Source organism: Buteo buteo, chromosome 6 (genome assembly GCF_964188355.1).
Source record: "Buteo buteo chromosome 6, bButBut1.hap1.1, whole genome shotgun sequence".
Classification (NCBI taxonomy): Eukaryota; Metazoa; Chordata; class Aves; order Accipitriformes; family Accipitridae; genus Buteo; species Buteo buteo.
In genome coordinates this window covers 9,139,817-9,159,781 of record NC_134176.1, presented here as the reverse complement: position 1 = coordinate 9,159,781, position 19,965 = coordinate 9,139,817, and the positions used below count along the sequence as shown (strand labels likewise).

General features: G+C 39.3%; 1 protein-coding gene across 2 annotated transcripts in view; it reads right to left on the bottom strand.

The window, feature by feature from the left end:
• The window catches only part of BRF1 (BRF1 general transcription factor IIIB subunit), a 176,918-nt gene that overhangs the window by 106,363 nt on the left and 50,590 nt on the right, over positions 1-19,965 (bottom strand). The gene's annotated exons all lie outside the window — the stretch shown is intronic.

Genomic DNA, 19,965 nt, shown 5'->3' with positions numbered 1-19,965 from the left:
CTTATAAATATATTGTCTTAACAATAAAAGAAAAAGGAAAAAAAAACAAAACCCATTAATCTTAAGGTGCAAAGGTAGCCTTCTCACTGCTATCAGAGTAACGAACACATGCCGGATCTCCTATCAGCTACTCAGGTGTGGCTTAAACATCATAAAAGGGTTCTGGTTTTACCAATAAAAGGAGTGTCAAAGTAAAGTGCGAAAGAAGGAGAGAGAGAGAGAGAGTGAGGCAGGCAAAGATAACATGTATGCAGGGGTGTACGTGCATTTGTGTAAGTAGCAATGTGTTATGAAATCCAGTATTAAAAAAAACATATAGGGAAGTCAGTATAGTTTGGTACATGGTGGTGACAAGTATCAGCGTATGTTCTTATAAATATGCCAGAGTAATACAGTACATGTTTCTCCCAAATATTATCAGTCATGGAAGGAGAATAATTCAGATAATGTAATCCATTTATGCATAAACATTGGCCTTGCTAAGATTTTTTTATCCTTGAGCATTTCTAGCCTTAGTTTGCATTTGAAATTGTATGAATTTAGTACTCCAAATTTGTTACAAAATTCAATACATTATGTTAATATTATTTGGTGAAAGTTAATTTTAGCATTTAAAAAAACCACAGCATAGCTGGATATTTAATTAGCTGAAAACTCAGTATGTCTCTGAAAAAATCCAAAATCCATTATAGATAATATTATGCAAGACATTAAAGTAATCTTAAATTTTAACACAGTAAGAAAATTGCTAACAAAAACAATCTGTAAAATATACAGTTTAGAAACCTACACAGAACAATACTGAATTCAATGTAACTGTTTGGTCAAAGCAGTGAGGAAGGAGAAAATTGGGAAGACTTTAACAAAGCAATTGCCAAGGAACCATAATAACTGTCAGCTCATCAAACAGATCTAGGAAGAAATAGCTACATTAATTTTATGCTTGAGAAATATTCTAGGTCTGAAAATGTTCCTAACTTGTTACTGACTTGAAGTGTCTGGTTACTCTATGCCCACCCTGAGATACCTTCACCACTGAGATAAACTAAAATTATCACTCGTATCTAGTAGATTTCATCACAATTTAGGGAAAAAAAAAAAAAAAACAAAACAAAACAAAAAACCAAACCACCACACCAAAAAAGACCCCAAACCAACAACAACAAACTACCAAAAGAAAAGCAGCTCATAGATTACTGAGACACCAAAGGGAGCAACTGAGGGGTCCTAGAGTCTGTCTGCTGTCACTGGAGACAGAGGACGAGTCAGAAAGAGAGCATCAGTCCCAAATGCTAATTCAGATCTTAGGTGAGCCAGAATGCTGCTTTTCCTACCTAGGCATTTCAGTTACAGTCATGAAATCTGTATACCAAAGTATTCTTCATCTTCCGCAAAATGTTAAAAACACTTTGGTGGAAGACCTAAACTTATTAACACATTACAAGTGCTCAGGCTTCATTACTAGGAAAAAGAAAACAAAACCAAAACAACAAAAAAACAAAAATCAACACCTTTTTGTCCAAGTAAGAAGAAATAGAGAGCGCTGCATGCATTTATAACGATGCAAGATTAGAGCTAAGAAGCTGGGAAATCCACTTGCAGGGTTCAGGCAACTGTGAAGCATTTTAGAGCTACACTATAGATGCTTTAACATAGAGTTGCTTTGCTCCTTAGAGAAGTTAGCTCAAGTGTCCACTGAAATTGTAAGCAAAGGTCACAGTAAAAATGTGGCATTTCTGGATTTCATTTAAGGTAGCCTCCAGCAATCTCTCTCCCTGATTAGATGTGTAGCTGCTACAGCAAAGCAAAAGCAAAGGGGAAATTTGAGTCATGCAGTAGCAATGGGTTGGCCTTTACCGTGAATATTGTGAGCACAATTATCAGCAGGAAGTAGTTGTAAAAACAGGCAGTTGTTTTCTAACTCCTTTTCAGAGTTGGAACAGTTCAGGAGAACATACAACAACAGCTGAAAACAGCAGATAATACTTAATATGTATTCAAAAATTATACAATCATAAGAGAAATGTTTTCTTTGAGGTTGAAAGAAAACAATGATAATTTTATATATGGAGACTGCTAGCACATGCAAAAGTTCTCAAAGGGATAGAAAGATACTGATATTGTAGATATACAAAATAACAGGACATAAACACAAGAGGACTTAAGTTATATATGCACCCAATTTTTAAAAAAAAGGGGGGGGGGAGAAAAAAGCATTAACAGTTTCAACTGTTTTTCCTTTGCTGTTCATTCTTTAAACCGATTTCACCAAGGTATGCAATTGACTTCCATCACTAGAAACTTTTAAATCAAAATGAGATGAGTCTAAAGGCTTTACTTCAAAAGATTTAATTCAAGGGAATCCTTTGACCAACGTGATGCAAGAGGTCAGACCGAGTGGCCAGAATGCTCCCTTTCTGCCTTTATAATCTAGTAATCTGTGGATAATGTGAGAGCACCATGAATCACAGCAATAATGATCTCATTCTCAGCACCAGAGGAAACAAAAGTTCATGGTGAAATGAATAGTACTGGAAACCTAAAACCTAAAATACCAAAACAAGCATGCATTTGTCCTTCAGACAAACCTACATTTTACATATTCCAGCAATCCTAAAGTACTTACATGCAGCAAAATCCCCTTGGTTTTCAATACTAACATTTAGCAGGAGTCAAAACTGCCGTTTGCCAAAGTTGTATGTAGAGAAGCAGGAACAAATTGTGGAAGATGCTTTTAAAATAACAATAATTTAAAATAGAGTTGTTAACCCTCCTAAATAAAAAAAAACCAACAACTTTATTTTAGTGTCTGACAATCTACAATTATCAGGAAACCTTCAAACAGATCATTTCATGCTACTGAGTCAAAATTATTCCACTATGTAGCATGTCATATCTGGGAGATACAGGCACATATAAGCAGCATGGAGAATACAGAGATCTAGTATTTATTTTAGTTAGTTAGTTTTCATAAGTTACCCTCAGAACTTTTTTTTACTTATTTTTACAAGCTTACTACAGAATCAGCTGTACCACAGAAAGAGGACTAATGCCAAGGAATCATGACTACAAGCCACTCAGCAGAAATCTGACATCCATAAAGCCATACTGTCCACTAATGAAGCATTACCTTTTTTCATGAAGCTAAAATGCTTTCTAACAAAAAACTAAAACCAGATCCATTAAATATACAAAACAGGTAAACATAAAGTCACTCTCTGTACTCAACAAGAGCAATTCAGCTGGCTGCAAACAAAAAAGCAAAGCTTAACAGGAAATCTGACTGAAAAGCAAAAAAAAATTTCTGAATATTAAAACAAATTTTTCTCAAGTTCTAAATGAAATGAAACATTTTCACTTTCAATGTTAGGGTTCTGTATAAGCTCTGTGAGAGATGGGAATTTCCCAGAAGCACCTACAATAACAAACATATGGAAATAGACAAAAGGGAAGGTGGATATAGAAGTGGAGTGATACCAGGGGGAAAAACTAGCGACAGCATTTGGCTGGCCCTGAACCCAGTTTTCCACCTTTCAGCTCAACACCCAATTCACAAACTTCCCTTTCCATACTTTCATAGACCAAGTGATTTCTGATTATGATTTATCACGATTATATCTCTGCTGCTTTACAAACTTTCACCATTTTAATTAGCAATTAATTAAAACTGACTGAGACCACTAATTGTTTAAAGTAAACATTCTTCTTCCCAATGACACTGAGCTAAAACAATTAGAAAATAACCAAAACCAATTCTTTTGTAGAAAACTCATTTCTGATAACTCTGATAAAAGCTTTGCCTTGAGGCTGAAATCCTACAGAGCCAGTTTCCAAAGTTTCTTAAGTTTGCAATTCTGTCTATGCAAAGAAGTCCACATAGCACAGGCTGCACTCGAGTATACAAATAAAAACAGCATTTAACAAATCAAACTGGTAAGCACAAATGCTATTTTTATAAAAAGCTATCTTTATTTATGTGTAGATCAATGCATGATAAAAAAAGAATTGCATTTTGGTCTGTGGGGATTTTTTCCTTCTTTGCACACAGCTGCATATCTGTGTTTCATAAAACTGTATTTTTCTATATTCTGTACTCTAAAATCCCCAACTTAAAGACAAAAACAGTGCTGCACTTCTTCCCCAGGTAAATCAGGATGTTTCTCTAGCAGTTCCCTTTCAGCATGTGGAACATCACTATCTTCATAGTTAAGACAAAGTCAGTGGCAGTAATTAAGCATCATACAACCACCTAGGCAGATTATTAAAAAGAAGACAGGCATTTCGGGCTGCATTCAGCCTGCCTGATTTCATGCTGTTAACTGAAAGGGTTAGAAGTGTAGCTTTCTGGCTCACCTAAGATCTGAATTAGCCTCTGACACCAGTCCTCCCTTTCTCTATCTGCAGTGACTGCAGACAAAATCTAGGGCAACTGGGCTGCTGACTGGCGCCACAGCCGGTTAGACTGGATGGATCCAACACCTGAGAGCTACATTAACCTTATTCCCCAATGCATGTACAGTTCAGTCTTTACTAAATTAATGCTGTAGCTTTTCTTAATAATTATCTTCAGAGTCATTCCCATTTAGAGGAACATTTTCAAAAGCATGCCAGGCTAGCTGAATATGCAGCCAGCGTTCAGCACTTTTGAAAACACTGCCCTTAGAGAATATGGTCTTCAAAGGATTGGGACTAGGCTGTATTCCTAGTGTTACTGACTTTAAGTAAATAACCTGCTTTGTGGGATATTGCAAAGTATTTACATAGTTACATGTAAATTTATAACACAGCGCAACACAACCAAAAAAAAGTAAAAAAAAAAAAAAAAAAAAACCCCAAACATTTCTTGTCCCAAAGTGCTTGTACAGTCAACTTGTAATTATTCATGATATCAGATGGATAAAATATGCAAAGAATATCCATACTAAGCTACTGAAAGATAATCTAGTTAGTATATTTACTTTGGGAAAAGAAAATTTAGGAATAGAATGAAAATGTAAATATTAATTTTAAAGTTTTAAGATGTGAGGTTAATCTTCAACCTGAATGATGTGACCATGTATAAATAACAGTTGGCTATATTCAAACAACAAAAAGTCTCCAAATAAGAAAGAGAGACCCTGTCCCCTGAACAGTAAATTGAACAAGCACTGGTGAGTGAAAACAAGAGAGGTTGCTAGGAGAAGCAAGGTTTAAGGAAGAACTTGAAAGAAGAGTGGGGCTGGCAGACAAGAATGGGAGAGGCACCCGGAAAGGAGCAAAGCTCAAGCTGCAAGGAAAAAAGAAACAAGAGTAAATAGTAAAATCATTGCAGAAAACATCCTGTATCTGAAAAGAGTTCAAACACATAAGCAGGTACGAAATTGCACAGTCCAAAAATCTGCATAGAATGAACATTTGATAAAGTGGACATAAAAAAAAGCAGCTGGGAAGGAGGATACCAACAGTAAAGATTTAAGTAAACATAAAGGAGTTCAGTTCGCTCTCTTTTCCCTGTGTCCAAGTCTGTAAAGGTTATGATTATTGTACCAACAGTGAAAGAAAACTTTCACAGAACTCAGAGGTGCAGATTTGGAAGAACTATTCTGAGATGACAATTGGGTATTCAGCACAGCAGCAACACGCACATCTGGAAACGTGAAGCAGCTGGCTGAGACAGAGAAGTGACAGAAACTAGAAGCAGAGAAAAATCACTGCCTGCTTAGAGGTGACAAAGGAAAACCAGCACTGTCATGAGCTTGACACTGTGCTTTTCAGAAAACTCCAAATGGAAGAGTTACTAAAGATGAAAAAAAAGAATAAGAGGAAAGAGAAAAAAAAAGGAAAAAAGAAAAAAAAACCACACCCCAAACAGAATAATCTCATCCAGCCTGCCCCAAACTGGCTTGATTCTGGCCCACTACCACCCCCTTCCCTGGGCTGCTATTTGTGTAGTAATATGGCAAACCAGCGTAGGGAACTGTCCAAAATAAATATTTTCTTCTCCCCCCCCCTTTCAGCTGAATTAACTCCCCAGTTCACATGTAACTGCACCAACACCTGGGCTGACAGAAGGCAGGGGATGACTGGGGGAGGACCGAGCAGGCAAGGGCAAAGCAAGATGACTTCTTTCTGAAGCTGCGCCAGCTCACACTGGCTTAAAGCACTCATCAAAACTAGAGCCTGAGACAATCTCTCAGTCACCCATCCCACCTTCTCAAATTTCTCTTTAAAGAAACACTGTTTGCAGAGTCCTCCCCAGCTTGCTCCAAAACACAAAGACCTACCTTATCTGAAAAAGAAACCTTAAAACAAATAAGGAGCAAAAGACTGCAGAGTAACCGCTTTATAGTAAACTAAAACCTTACAAAACTGGTAACACCTTCCTTGTTTTAAGTACATACACAGTTCCTGTGCCAAAGTTCATCATAGTACTGCTCTGGTTTACCCACAGTAAACACCCAGCTATACTCTTCAAAAAGTAGCATTACAGTGCTCAATTAAACCAGAACAAAACCAAATTCTGCAGATACAGAATGTTTTACATTTTCCATGTTAGAAGCCAAGCGTTACGTCTTTGCTTTCATACCCATACAGAGTCTAATGCACTGGTATTAAGTGCTCCTCGGAGAATTATCTCAACAGACCATTGCTGGGATGGGAGCATGGCAGCTGCTGTACCCAGCACTGGGACATGGCGGAGTTTGCACAGAAGCTCAGATGCTGCTTTCCTGTCAGTATAAGTGAACTTGATTTATCCATGCATAGGCATTATCTAATATCTTACACGTAAAACAGTGCCACTCATTTAGCAGAAAATTTCTGACACTAGAGCCTTTATTTTAAGAAAAAGTATAGCTTAAAAAAAATGAATTGAATCCCTGCCATTCTGAGGCTGCTGACTCCTTAATGGCCTTTGGTGGGAAGTACAACAATCGGATGTGTTAAATTTCCCATTCTCAAAGGCCTTTAGGAGAATCATATCAGCATATGTCATATAACACAATGACAGAATAAACCCTTCTGTATCAGATGCCTGTAGGCACATACCTGTAGAAACCTCTTTCATTACTTGAACTGGATACTGAACTGCCATGCACCAAAGGGAGCCCTTGTATTCAGAAAAATACCTTTCCCTCTCATGGTGTATTCCTGTTGATCAGAAAACCTCACCTCGGCAGGCAGGAGAGCTCTCTGCATTCCCACCCTCCCTCACACCTCCAGCACTCCACTGGAAAACACCAGCCGTAATGGCTTCATGGATGTGGCCAGCTCTCTCCTGGGACACGGAGGGAGCAACTTTCACAAATGCTACCAAACTGTTAATTACTAGTCTTGTAGTAACCAAAGCAAGTTTGATTAAAGGCATTACAGTAACTCACGATAACTTCCCCAGTCACCTATCTTTGTTACAGAAATTAAGGGTGGCATGGAGCCTGAAAACTGGGTGCTTAGGACTAGTTTATCAGCAGTGCTTGGAAGTCAGTATAACACACCACTTTTAAACTGGCTGAACTCCTCAAAGCAGTCTGGTTTAGTCATTTTCAATAAAATAAATAGGAAAACATAGAGCTAAACTGATGCACCACATCGGTGGGTTGAAAAATCCTCAACCCATGCTTTCACTTTAAGAAATGCCTACACTAAATATAAAAAAGATTTCTACATGTTCATTGTAGCAGAAACCTACATAAGTCATAAGAGCACAAAGGTATACAGAATTTTTTATTAAAGAGAATTACATTTTCTAAACTTGGCTTGCCTTATGGTTCATAAATAGCAGCTTATCCCTAATGAGTTACTAATAAAGCATTTTACCAAATATAGAATAATGCATCTTGCACAGGCTATGCTTTAGAGTACCACTGTAAGACCAAGGGAGGTTTATTTAGCAGTATGGGAGTAGAAAACTTACATTACCTCCTTGGACAGTTATGCAGGTATCTTGGGATACAATACACACAGAAGCAACTGAGTTGACACATTTGAATTTACCAGCCCGTGGACAAGATGCAATATGCAACCATGTCTTCACTTCTACTTTGCAGCAATGCAGCAAAGAAGAGACTACCTTTAGCTCTCACTGGCAGGGTGAGAAGATACCTTCACTTCCTGAGAGCCCAACTGAACAGGGCTCAAGAAGAACAAAAACAAAACCAACCAAACAACAACAACAAAAGAGAACTGCAATAGCTTTTCTAACTTTAAAAATATCAAATACCAATTTTAAATACCTTTCAGGGCTAGAGACAAATGGATGCAATTCTCAACATGACACATTCCCCTTCAAGGACATAATACACTGGATTTTAAATTTAAAACAAATTTACATCTTGAAAAGTTGCCCCTAGAAAGAGATTGAATTTGGTCCTTGAACAATATAATACAGCAGGTGGAGGGAGGAGTTTACACAGCAGGAAAGAAAGACGACCTATCTGAGATTTTAAGGTAGCTAACTTTTCTGAGAGTTCAATTATGAGAATAAATCTTTGCGATGATCTATTGAGCAGGGAAAATACAGTCCCAGGCACTTGATACAATTTGTTTTTTAGCTACACGAAAGGGTGGGAAATAAATGCTTCACTTTGGGAATCAGTTTTTCCCAAGAAATTGAAATGCATAGCCCAGGGGGACTCCAGGCTGTGCCTCAGGACACTGGGTTTCTGTTTCCATTTTTGCCACTGTCCCACAAAAAACATTTCATCCTTCTTTATCATGTTTTTATAATGAAAACAATAGTTTCCCCTTCCTTGGTAAAATGCTCTGAAATCTTCTGATCATCTTATTATTATAATACACATTTTGACTCTGGGGTTCCCAAGTCTCTCTAACTGGTCAGAGAAACAAATGTATTTCAGCTGTCATCTCCCAGTAGGTAACTAACTTTATGGCCAACAATTATTTTTCAGACCATCTCCCTGCCTTTGAAAGACCCAAGCTACATCCTGTCTTAATGCAACATCCTGATCCAACGAGTGGGTTTATGATATGCAAATCAACATAGAAATTTGTCCCTCTGTCCAAAACATGCAAAAAGGGCTTAAGAGCTAAGTGACATCCTGAGCTCCTTATAAGAAAGAAATGCAATGCATATCACAGATTCAGTCCCTCCTTTCAAGTATGCCAGTTCTAATTTTCATGCCTCTATTATCTAAAACACATGGCTAAGAAGCTCCTAGAGTAACTTTAAAATCCTTTATTCAGTTTAATATTTAATTCAATTTTGCACCAATTTGCTCTAAAATCACTTTGTAAATACACATATCAATTCTCAGTGTTACAAAAGATAAAGCAAGTGTCAACTCCTTGTTTATTGGTTACTCATATTTATGAAGGGATCCTTAAGGAGCAAAAGGAAAACCCTTTACTGGGGCAAGGTGTGGGGCGGGGAGAGGAGGGTAGGAAGGGGCCAGAATACCCATACCGATATCCTCATGAAAACTCAGGTCTTTGCTAAGCCATCTGCTGCAATTGTCCATTTGTCACAGATACTGCGATTCTGTTGGCATTACTGTCAATATTTACTTCACATAAGTAGGAACTCCCAAAGCATCACAAGACGATGTTGCACAGCATCAGTTAGCGAACACAGTGAAGTTTATTTACTTGCAAATGGCATTGCTCACGTTCTGAAAAGTTAACAACCTTCATTAAATGGTTTTAATCAAGATGGAAAATGAGGAATATTTTCCTGAAGTGTCATTTTAAACTTTTATCCCTGTATTATCTTCTTTTGAATGCTGTAGCAATGGCAAGCACTTATCTCCTGTCTCTCTTACAGCACAGAGACTGCTCTTTCATTATCAGTTTTTAAGAAGCTGTAAACTTATCTCAGCTGCTGGAATTCTTTATGAGAGAAAGAAAAAAAATCAGTAATGATGTACATATCATCTGCCTCTGGGAAAATAAAAACTGCCAGTGATATGCTGGGAAAGATCTCCTTAGACTCCTTTCACACAGTCTTGCAGTAGTTTTATTGTAACCTAGAAGTGTAATTTCAAATATTCTACTGTGCTGACAGCAAGCTCCTAAAATACAGCTCCGCTCTGAACAAGAACCAAGAATGCTATTGTGGGTCTCATGTTTACAGCTGCTCACCGATTGTGTCATATTTGCAAAGCTTTCAAGAAAAATGATAACTTTTTTCCCCCAGCACTGAGACTTACAAATTCAGCCTAGGATTTTGATAACAAGCTCAGTATAACACCAGAGCTAGTGAGCCTGCAGAACTTGCTCCTCTTCAAAATTTTAGCTAAAAATTCCAAGGGGTTTGGCCAATGTATTTGGAAAAGTATATTCCAGGGTCTTAGCAAAATCAAATAGGAGAGTAGTACGTAGAACAGGACTCCTACATGTGGGAGGCAGCAGTATGAGGTATAGATGCACAGGGGACACAAACATATCTACATCATATTACTGCCTTGATGAGGAAGTCATTTTGTTTCCCTTCTGTGCCTCAGCTTATCCAACCAGAAGATGGGGATTGTAATACTGACCTTCTCCATAAAATGCTGTAAATTCTACAGCTCCATCACTAGGACTCTCAGCTAGGAGGAAGCAAACTGGAGTTACAGTCCTGCTGCCAGAACCGTTTAAATATTAGGTCAATATAATCATATACAATAAATACGTTAGTTAAAAAAATAAAGAAACAACAGAAATAACCTGAGAGAAAGAAGCTGAAGTAGGTATACACCCGCTCAAAGCCTGGCCATTCACCTACAAAAGCTTCTTTTTGTGGGGTCAGGAGAACAGCAAACAATTCTTGCGTTCCAGATTGCACAGCAACAGCAGCTTCAGAAGGAGAACAGGCAGCATTTGGCCCTGACTACCCTCTTGGCTTTAAACTTCCCTTACAGAAGCAAATCTGGGGTTTCTGCAAGTCAGGAAGAGGCTTTAGTCACCAGCCTTAAACAAAAACAAAAAAAAACAAAAAAAAAAATCAGTGAGCACCTGTCATTGTGTCGCCCATCAGAAGACGGATTGCTCCGGATTCTGAGCAAAGAGAAATTCTCCATACAGAGCACTAGCCAAATACTTAAACTGCCAAGTGGAAAGACAGTTCAGCTGCACCCCTAGCAAAGCGTCACCTACCCATCAGTTTTACAGGGCACCCTAACAGACAAGGGCTCAGGGGAAACTGGCACCGTAGTGGATGCTGCTTATTTTGACTTCAGCAAAGCTGAAGACATGGACTGCCATGGTGTTCTTAAATTGTTGAAACATCGTGGTTTGACTAGCTGGCCTAAAAGGTAAGCATAAAATTGGCTGGACTGCCAAGTTTGAAGGGCTGTGATTAATAGTACAAAGTCCAACTAGCAGACAGTTACTACAAGCATCCCTCGGGGGCAACACTGTCTTGATTAGCAATCAGACACCAAGGCAGAGGGCACCCTAGGCAAGTATGCAGATGACACCAAGCTGGGACAGCAGTCAAGACATCAGAAGGTGGGGTTGCAATTTAGAGGGATCTTAGCAAGTTGGAGAACCAGGCTGACAGGAGCTGCATCTGTCTTTGCATTTCTCGAAAAGTCTCACACCTAAGACAGAGTAGTAACCCCTTGCTACAGTACAGGCTGGGACTAACCAGCTAAGGAAGAGCTTGCACAAAAGGAGCTGAAGGTCCCCACGGACAAGTTGAGCAGGAGTCAGCAGCACGCTCTTGCATCAAGAAGGGCCAAACACTTACTGAGTTGTATTAGCAAAAGTGCAGCCAGCAGTCAAGGGAAGTGGTTATTCCTCTCTATTCACTACCTACAAGGCTGCATCTGGAAAGCCATATTCACGCCTAGGTTCTTAAGTACAACATCAATACTCTGGAGTAACTACAGTGAAGGGCCACTGAGATGGTTGAGGGGCTGGAGCATGTGATATACAAGGAAAAGCTGAGAGAGCTGGGCTTGCTCAGCCCAGAGAAGAGAAGGCTTCAGAGGAGATCTAATGCTGCCTTAACTACCTAATGAGGGGATATAGAGAATATGGAGCCAAATTCTTCTCAGACACACACAGACAGAATAAAAGGCAACAGATGCAAGTTGCAGCAAGAGAAAATCTGATTAGATATTAAGAGAGAAAAAAAATATCTTTGCCATGAAGGTAATAAAATCCAGAGAGAGTATGACATTTCCATTGCTAGAGACAACCAACACTCAGCCAGAGTAGGGCTTCAGCAATCTACTGAGGATGTGAGCAGGGAATTGGAGAAATTACTTCCAAAGGCCCCTTCTAATCTAAATTGTTCCACAATCCTACATAGGGCACAGGCTTTCTGGATTGTTTCCTGCATATTTCATCACCTTCAGATACACTGCCTATATAAACATTTCTGTGTATGCACCACACCTTCTGAGACTGCTGGAGAGCTGGTAGAAAATGGTCTGTATTCTCTTTCCTCCCATCCTAGAACCTGTCAGTAGGAAAGACTGTTGTGATGAAACACTTCTGTCAAGCTACTTTTTTTTGCAGCTTCTTTTTTTGATGCTGTCCTCATGTTCTGGATACTACCTCTCAGCCAACGTTCTTGGCTCCTGATTGTGCTCCCAACTTCTCCAGTTGCAACAGGAGGAAAGTTACCAGTTCACAGCTCTGCTGGGAGGGCTGCCAATGTTATCAGCAAAAACCAAGGGCTGGAGCATTCTCCTGTTTCATCATTGAATGACTACGAGAAACAGCTGAGACGCTGAAGCCACCAGTTCAAACACTGAGGAATGAGTACAGCAGCAACTAATACTTCAATTGATTTCCTCTGCCACCATAAGAGCTTAGACTCTAGGTGGAAGATAACAAATATTAAACTGAACGTTGACAAAAAATGTTTTTCAACTGAAAAACTACAATCTGAATATGTGCTGGAAATAATTATTGGCAATGAACTGGGTCCTCCAGATGTGACAAGAATGCAGTGATTTGGGAGTCCCTCAGAGACAGCAGCACAGATGCAGTCCATCTGTTGCGTTCTCTAGAAGACTGATCCTTTAAGGACCAGAAATTTTCTTATGGAAAAGAAAATTCAACTTAGATTCTACAGAGTTAACAGCACTCATGTGGGAAAACCAAACTTTCAACTCCAGATAAGTATAGAATAGAGTGTTCTCTGATTTCAGGTACCAACTGAGACACAGCAGCTGAAACCTCCAGATGTTTCTTTAAAAGACGACTTCTTCAGTAATGACTTACAATTATTTTACATTTCTTTCCTCATTTCCCTGGAGATCAAGGATGGTCCACTGGTGATTTCAATGGCAAATTTCAAAAGAAATATTCTCAATTCAGAGAGCCCAGCTCTTTTGCCCAACAGGAAAAGTCACAGAAAATCACCTACAATCTCACAACCTTTGGAGCTGAATAGGCAGAACTTCATCACTCTGAAGCCATGGCTTCATTAGGGGTGGTGGGGGGAAGCGTATTTTTAATGCAAGTTAGCTAGAAGGGGACAAAATCCTTGCAAAGCAAGGACACTGTGGTGCTTTCTCAGTAACTAGCAAGTTCAGGTAACCTCCTGAATTTTCTGGAGTCTAACTTGAAACACCAGCTCTTTGTTTGTCCTAGAATTGTGCCACACATTAAAGTACCTGAAATGACAATAACAACTTTGTTTTCCCTTGGAAACTGCAAGGCCAAAAGGCTCTCTACAAGCCCAATAAAAAGTTAAAAGGACCAATTATAGAAGAAAAAATACTGTAAAACAGATAAGGTGAGAAATTCTCCTGACAGTAAGACAGAGGCACTGTTTGGAGTTCTGGTTTTTATGTAATAAAGACTTTCACAATTCAGTTAGTATGTCATGTTGCTGAATATGTATTTTTACTGCACAATTTTCTCTTCATATTAAAATATTTTAGCATATTATAAGTTAGACAGAATTTTTTGTCCACACTAAAAGGATTTTTTTTCAGTCTATATAGTTCCCCTCTTTCAGACTTTGCTTTCCATCATGAGTAGTTCATATATGATAACATAAAATATATCGTTCACCATTCCTCTCTGCTTACCAATACAAAAGGAATCTGAAGAGCACTCTGATTTCTACTCCCTGTCAAGGCATAATCTAAGACTTTATTTTTGGCAGACAAGCCGCTCCTTCATTGAAGAAACAGTTATATATCTCCATTTAAAAATACTGATTAGAAAATCTCATAGCACTTCACCAAAACATGCAGTCAAAACATCACTGAGTCTACTGTGTTTCTCCCAAACTGGAAGGATGTTGAAAACTTAAATGATTCACTTACAGCTGATCTAAAGATGAGAGCTCTGCAATTTATGTTTTATTGTCAAATGTTTAAAGGATTAAATCTAAATAAAATACACAATACACAAGCTTCAAAGCACACATTATCTTCAACATCTTATTTCCAATTAGCAAGTCAAAATAAAGAAGGCATAGGGAACATTTGGCTTCAAAAGCAGAGCTCTGGAAGAAATCAAGATTTTGGTTGTTTCGGGTCTCATTTAAAGCTGCTATTTTCCTAAACTGCTGAAACGGGATAAGATGGAAAGATTATTCTCTCTCTCGAAGGGGGGAAAATAGCAGACATACCACCATGTGATTGAGTATTACATCATTCGTACTTACAACAATACTGAGCCAGTCTGGCAATTAAACTTAAAAGACATTTTCTTTTGCCTTCAAGGAAGGACATGGACTTGCCATAAAGGCAGGCTAACAGTGAAAAGGTTAGAAAAGGCGCAGCTTACAATTCTACGTGGCATGAGATTACAAAATCCTAAAAATCTTTCATTGAGAAGCATTTCCAGTATGAAGTTTATGTATGAAGACTGTCATGCAAACAAAATCCTAGTGACAAACATCTGAAGAAATAAGACAGCTCTTGAGAAGTACTTTTACCAATTTTTAAAAGGCTTACACTTTATTAGGATGCAAGAAATCATCATCAAGATGACTTTCAAGATATGAGGACAGGCCAGGTATGAGAATGGATCTCATTTTTCCAAAACAAATTTGAAAGGTAATATTGTTTCTCTGATATACCTTCACTTTGTTTTTATAACATCAAAAAGTGCAAGACAAAAAAAGCTGCATAAGACTTAAGAATACGATGCAAGTGGACACAGTTTTAGAAGACCTCAAGCTAAAATAATATTTGCAGATAGCAAGCACAGAAGTGCTTATAGGTCTCAACACATGGGCTTTTATTCACCTTATTTTGCCCTACTGATCTTAATTAAACTATTTAATAACATGAATTTGTCTTCTAAGGCATCATTCTTTCCGCATTAAAATGCAAATACACAATCTTCAAAATTATTTTAATGAAGGAGAGCATTTAATTTTCTAATTGACTTCTGAAGTATTAAAATGCAGAAAACATTAGTGATGGCTACAACTAGGAATATTTTTCAGTGACCGGATCAAAAACATTGACCATAATTGATCATGTTTGCTGCCAGGATTTATTTAAACAAAGCATCAGGTAACACTCCCCCCACCCCACCCCCCCGCCTTTTTTTTTTTTTTTCCCCTTTTCTTAAGCAGGGTGGGTGTGCAGGGAAGGAAGGGGAAGCGTCTCCTCCACATCCCACACCACATCTAGCATATCCTCTAACAAAAGCAAGAATGTGCTGCACAATGACCGGCTGAACCACGCTTTTTTTATTTAGCTGGTGTTTGCAACGTATTGGCTCCCATCAGGTCAAAACACCACCCAGTTATAATGCTGGTTTTGCTGACATAAGCACCAAAATTCAGATGCAGAGATAAACTTCTGATTTAAGTAGAGAGCCAACCTAATCATTTCCTCTTTTAAACAAGCTTTAAGAAGATTGTTAAATATTTATTTTCACAAGCATGCAAGGATTGCTGAAGGTCAAAGACATCAGAGGTGTGATCCCCTTCCTTATCGTCCTTCCTTTGTATTTATTTCACTGGAAGGAGGCCTCTCTGCCATCACATTTCCCTCCCCTCATCCATCACCCAGAACTCATCCTGCCTTCATTCCCCTCATTAGTTCCCATGTGTCTGCCACCATGTTTCAAAGCATCACCCCCTCTCAGTGCTGCTGGTAAGCAAGGGCTGCCCCTCGTATTTTTATCCTGGTATTATTGATGCCGTCATAGCTTTCCTGTTCCTTGCTTCTGTTTCTTTCATTGTTTCGCCTTTACCATGAGTATGTTTCATCAGTTCAGAAACCCCAAACTGGAACTTAATTACTAAGAGGACAGACCATGCAATGAATTTTATTATTTTTATGCATGCAATAACAGACCACTATTACATGCATTAAAAATCTGGCTCAGATGCTTCTGTTCTACTGCATTACACAAGGCCCAACATGGTGACAGAGCACAGGACTGCCAAACAATAAACACTTCTACCTGCCCACAGTGGAATTCAAGACCACGGTGATAAGGGCTTTAGTTGACCTAATACAGAAGCCTACAGAATAAAAGCCTGTCCCCTACTTTCAAAGAGGGACAGCGATGACTTGTTTTGTCCAAACACAAAAATGTATGATGGGCAAGGGCAAAGGATCTCCAAAATTAAAACAATCTAGGTGCAACAGCTCTATTCAGTACAAACCCCATGGTTTTCAGCAGTTGTACCCATCATTGAGAAAGAACTGCCTAGAGAGAACTTGAAACACTCTGGTCTGCAAAGCAATAAAGTATTTCTGCAGTCAAATTTCAGAAGAGGATTATTTTGACCTTTACTATTCAAAATTTCCCTTAAATGAGGAAAACATACAACAAAGCTATCAAAACCAGCCAAAATCTGTAATCTCAACAGGCCATCTTGTGACCCTTTCCCCATCTCTATCTCTGCAGATACTGTGTTTAAAGCTGCATTATGGAAAAGTTGACAATTTGAGCCACCTGCTGGGTGCCAACATCCTGAGGGGAAAAAAGTTGGTCACTCGTCTACACAAAAGCTGGTGAGAATTTCGTCAGCGAATTCAATGCGGCAGGACCGGGTCTCCCCTTGCCAGCACCAGAGGTCAAATACTATTTTATCCCGAGTTAATAATAGTGTAACAGAAAAGCAGATTTTCAGAGTGTGCAATTCTTAAACAAAACATTAGCCTGAACACACACACACGCACACAAAATTAGAGTCCTCCTGCTTCTTTTGCATGATATATTTAGAAATCCTATTAGCTGGAGAGATCAACATTCTTATCTGAATTTCCAGGATGCTGTAACATGCAAAATTAGAGCAGCTCTCTTAAGTGGGTCAATTATCACTACTGCACTTAGAGCAGCTTTTCCCCTCCCTCCCTGCAGCATCCATAATGGGCATTTAACACAAGGATTTAAACAGTAAGATGTTGAGTTGACACACACCACAATGTAAAGTTCCCTTCCCCTTTCGTATTTTCAGAATCTTAAAGGAACAAAGAAAATCACCCAAGTACAGAATCTCCACATTAAAATTATTGTCTCCCTGTGGAAAGCTTCAATGACTCTCAACAACAGGGCACCCTGCAGGATAATGCTAGTCAGCAATCACACTCACTGTTTTCCTACCACATCTGAGTCACGTACAAGTAAGGTTTATGACTTTCCCCCCCCCAATGGACAAAAGGAGAACCTGAGGGCCACTGACCGTCTCCCCAGCCCTGTCCCCCAGGTGCAGGGCCATACAACCAGTTTGAAAGGCTCCAGGTTACTTTCTTCTCAAGAGAGAATTCTCTTTAAAAGACACTGCAAATCACCAGATTCAAGTGGAACAATTCAAGGACCCAGCATCACTTCAGATACTACAAAGACATCCATAGGGGACTGACAGATATGACACAGGACCTAGGGAAACACATGCTCTTCTGCAACACAGCTGGAGGCCAGGCGAGATACCAGAGGGTGACACAGACCCGAGTCCTCCTGCCTTGCTGCCCCACTGCCACCCGTCCACAAGCACAGGGCAGCAGCCAGGAGCAGCCCTTGCAGTAAGGGGATGCAGCGGGGAAGAGAAGAGAGCCACGCAACGGAGCATACAACGTCAACGAGCACAGGGAGAGGAAAATTTTACTTTCCCACCAACAGGAAACATGAAACACCTCATTCTCTCAGCAACATACTTGCTTTATACCTACCTCTTTGTATGGCAAAAAAGTGCAAGGCAGTACTGTGAGTGAAAAATAATGATTCTCCTTCACTCCATGGAAAAGGAGACTGCATATGCTGGCTTCAGGTCATGAGCCCTGCTGTTGAAATTCAGCAGTCCAAACCCTGGCTGGAGGAGCAGGAGACAGGAAAAAATTGAGGTGCAGAAATTAAATTTCTTTTGCTGTCCCTGGCTGCCCTCTTCCCTACATCTCCAGCATTTTCTCCTGCGGTACCAAATAGGAATGATCACACAAGCTCAGCAATATCAAAATGCACAAACTATTTGGAAATAGATGCAAATAACATGGGGCAACATTAGCCACACCCTATTTAAGGTGGCAGTTTTTTATTAATAGATTGAAACTCTCCCAGCTAAAATCCATCCACTCAAAAGCATGCTAATTTTAAAACTTCATTTTCATATCAAGTGGACAAGGCTTTTCCAAGACTTCAAGTCAAAGCAAATGCTGCATTAGGAAGCATTTCTTTACCAAGAGTGTGGTCAAACACTGGAACAGGCTTCCTAGAGAGGCGGTTGATGCCCCATGCCTCTCAGCATTTAAGAGGCATTTAGACAATGCCCTTAATAACATGCTTTAACTTTTGGTCAGCCCTGAAATGGTCAGGCAGTTGGACTAGGCAATAGTGCCTCCAGTCCAGCTCCCCTCCAACTGAAAACATTCTGTTCTACTCAACTTTCTGTGAAATGAGATCTTAGCATCCTTTACCACACATGTAAAAAAAAAAATTTAAAAAAATCTAGTGAAATGAAATAATTTGCTTTTGTAAATATTATATATTTTTTTAACTGTGCAATTTAAAATCCATTTCTAATCTCTTATGTCCTTGTCACACTCACCCCTTGAACAAAACACATTTTGAATGCAACTGTTTTTAATCAAAAGTAAAAGGTCAGTTACTAAAAAGAAAGTCCTTAACCAAAGAGAAATAGAAACTGGTTTTATTAACTTCCCTAACTAGAGGTCTAAAATTTTGTTGATTAAAGCCTAATTTCAAAAGTTAACTTTTTAATTGGGAACACTTGGGCCTGCTGGCTCCAGGAAGTTTCAGTAGAGGTCAAAAGATTGCTGGAGATCTACTTTTTCATTTCTAATAAAAAAGGAAGTATTGCCCTTTTCCTTGCAAAGATAGACCTTTAAGTGTTAGTAGGGAAACAAAGAATGTATCCATCAAAGGCTCTCATGGTGAGGTTATACAAAGCTTCCCAATACAGTATGGAAGCCAACAGAGCCTGCTAATGCTTGAGAGGAAATTAGCTGAACTTCTCTTGCAAAGACCAACAAGGCAGAAAGGCTCAGTAGCTGCTGCCTAATCTAGGATTAGAGAGACCAGTTCCTTACTCCATCACAGATTTTCTGGGTAACTATGAATGTGTCACTTAGCCTCAGTTCTGCACCTGGAAATGAAGATAAATACTCTCAGCTTCCCTTACTGTGATATGAAAATAAACACATTAAACCAGGAGGCATTCAAATAGCTTGGCAATGAAGTACAAGTACTGCAGACAAATAGGAAATAACAAAGTACTGCCCCATTCAGTGAGGAGATGCCCATTTTTTTTTCCAAATCCTTCTTGCCTGCTGGGATCCTGCAATGCCTTTGTGATCTTCCCTCAAAGAAAAGGGAGGTTCACAGGGCAGAGGAAGCAGGGGAGGAAAAGCGCCTTATGCTTTCCCAGCCAGCACAAGTTTACATGCAAAAGACACCCAAGGCACCAAACTTTCTCCTGTCATCCTTCTGCTCCCAGTGCTCAAACTGAAGAGGTTATTTTTCTTAGACATTTAGCAGAAAGGTTCTTCTGCAAACAACTCGGAAGAGACGCCTCACTTGGCTGCCTTGGACTGACCCCAGGAGGACCCCATCTCTTTTCTCTGACGACACACAAAGCTGCTGAAGACCACCTGA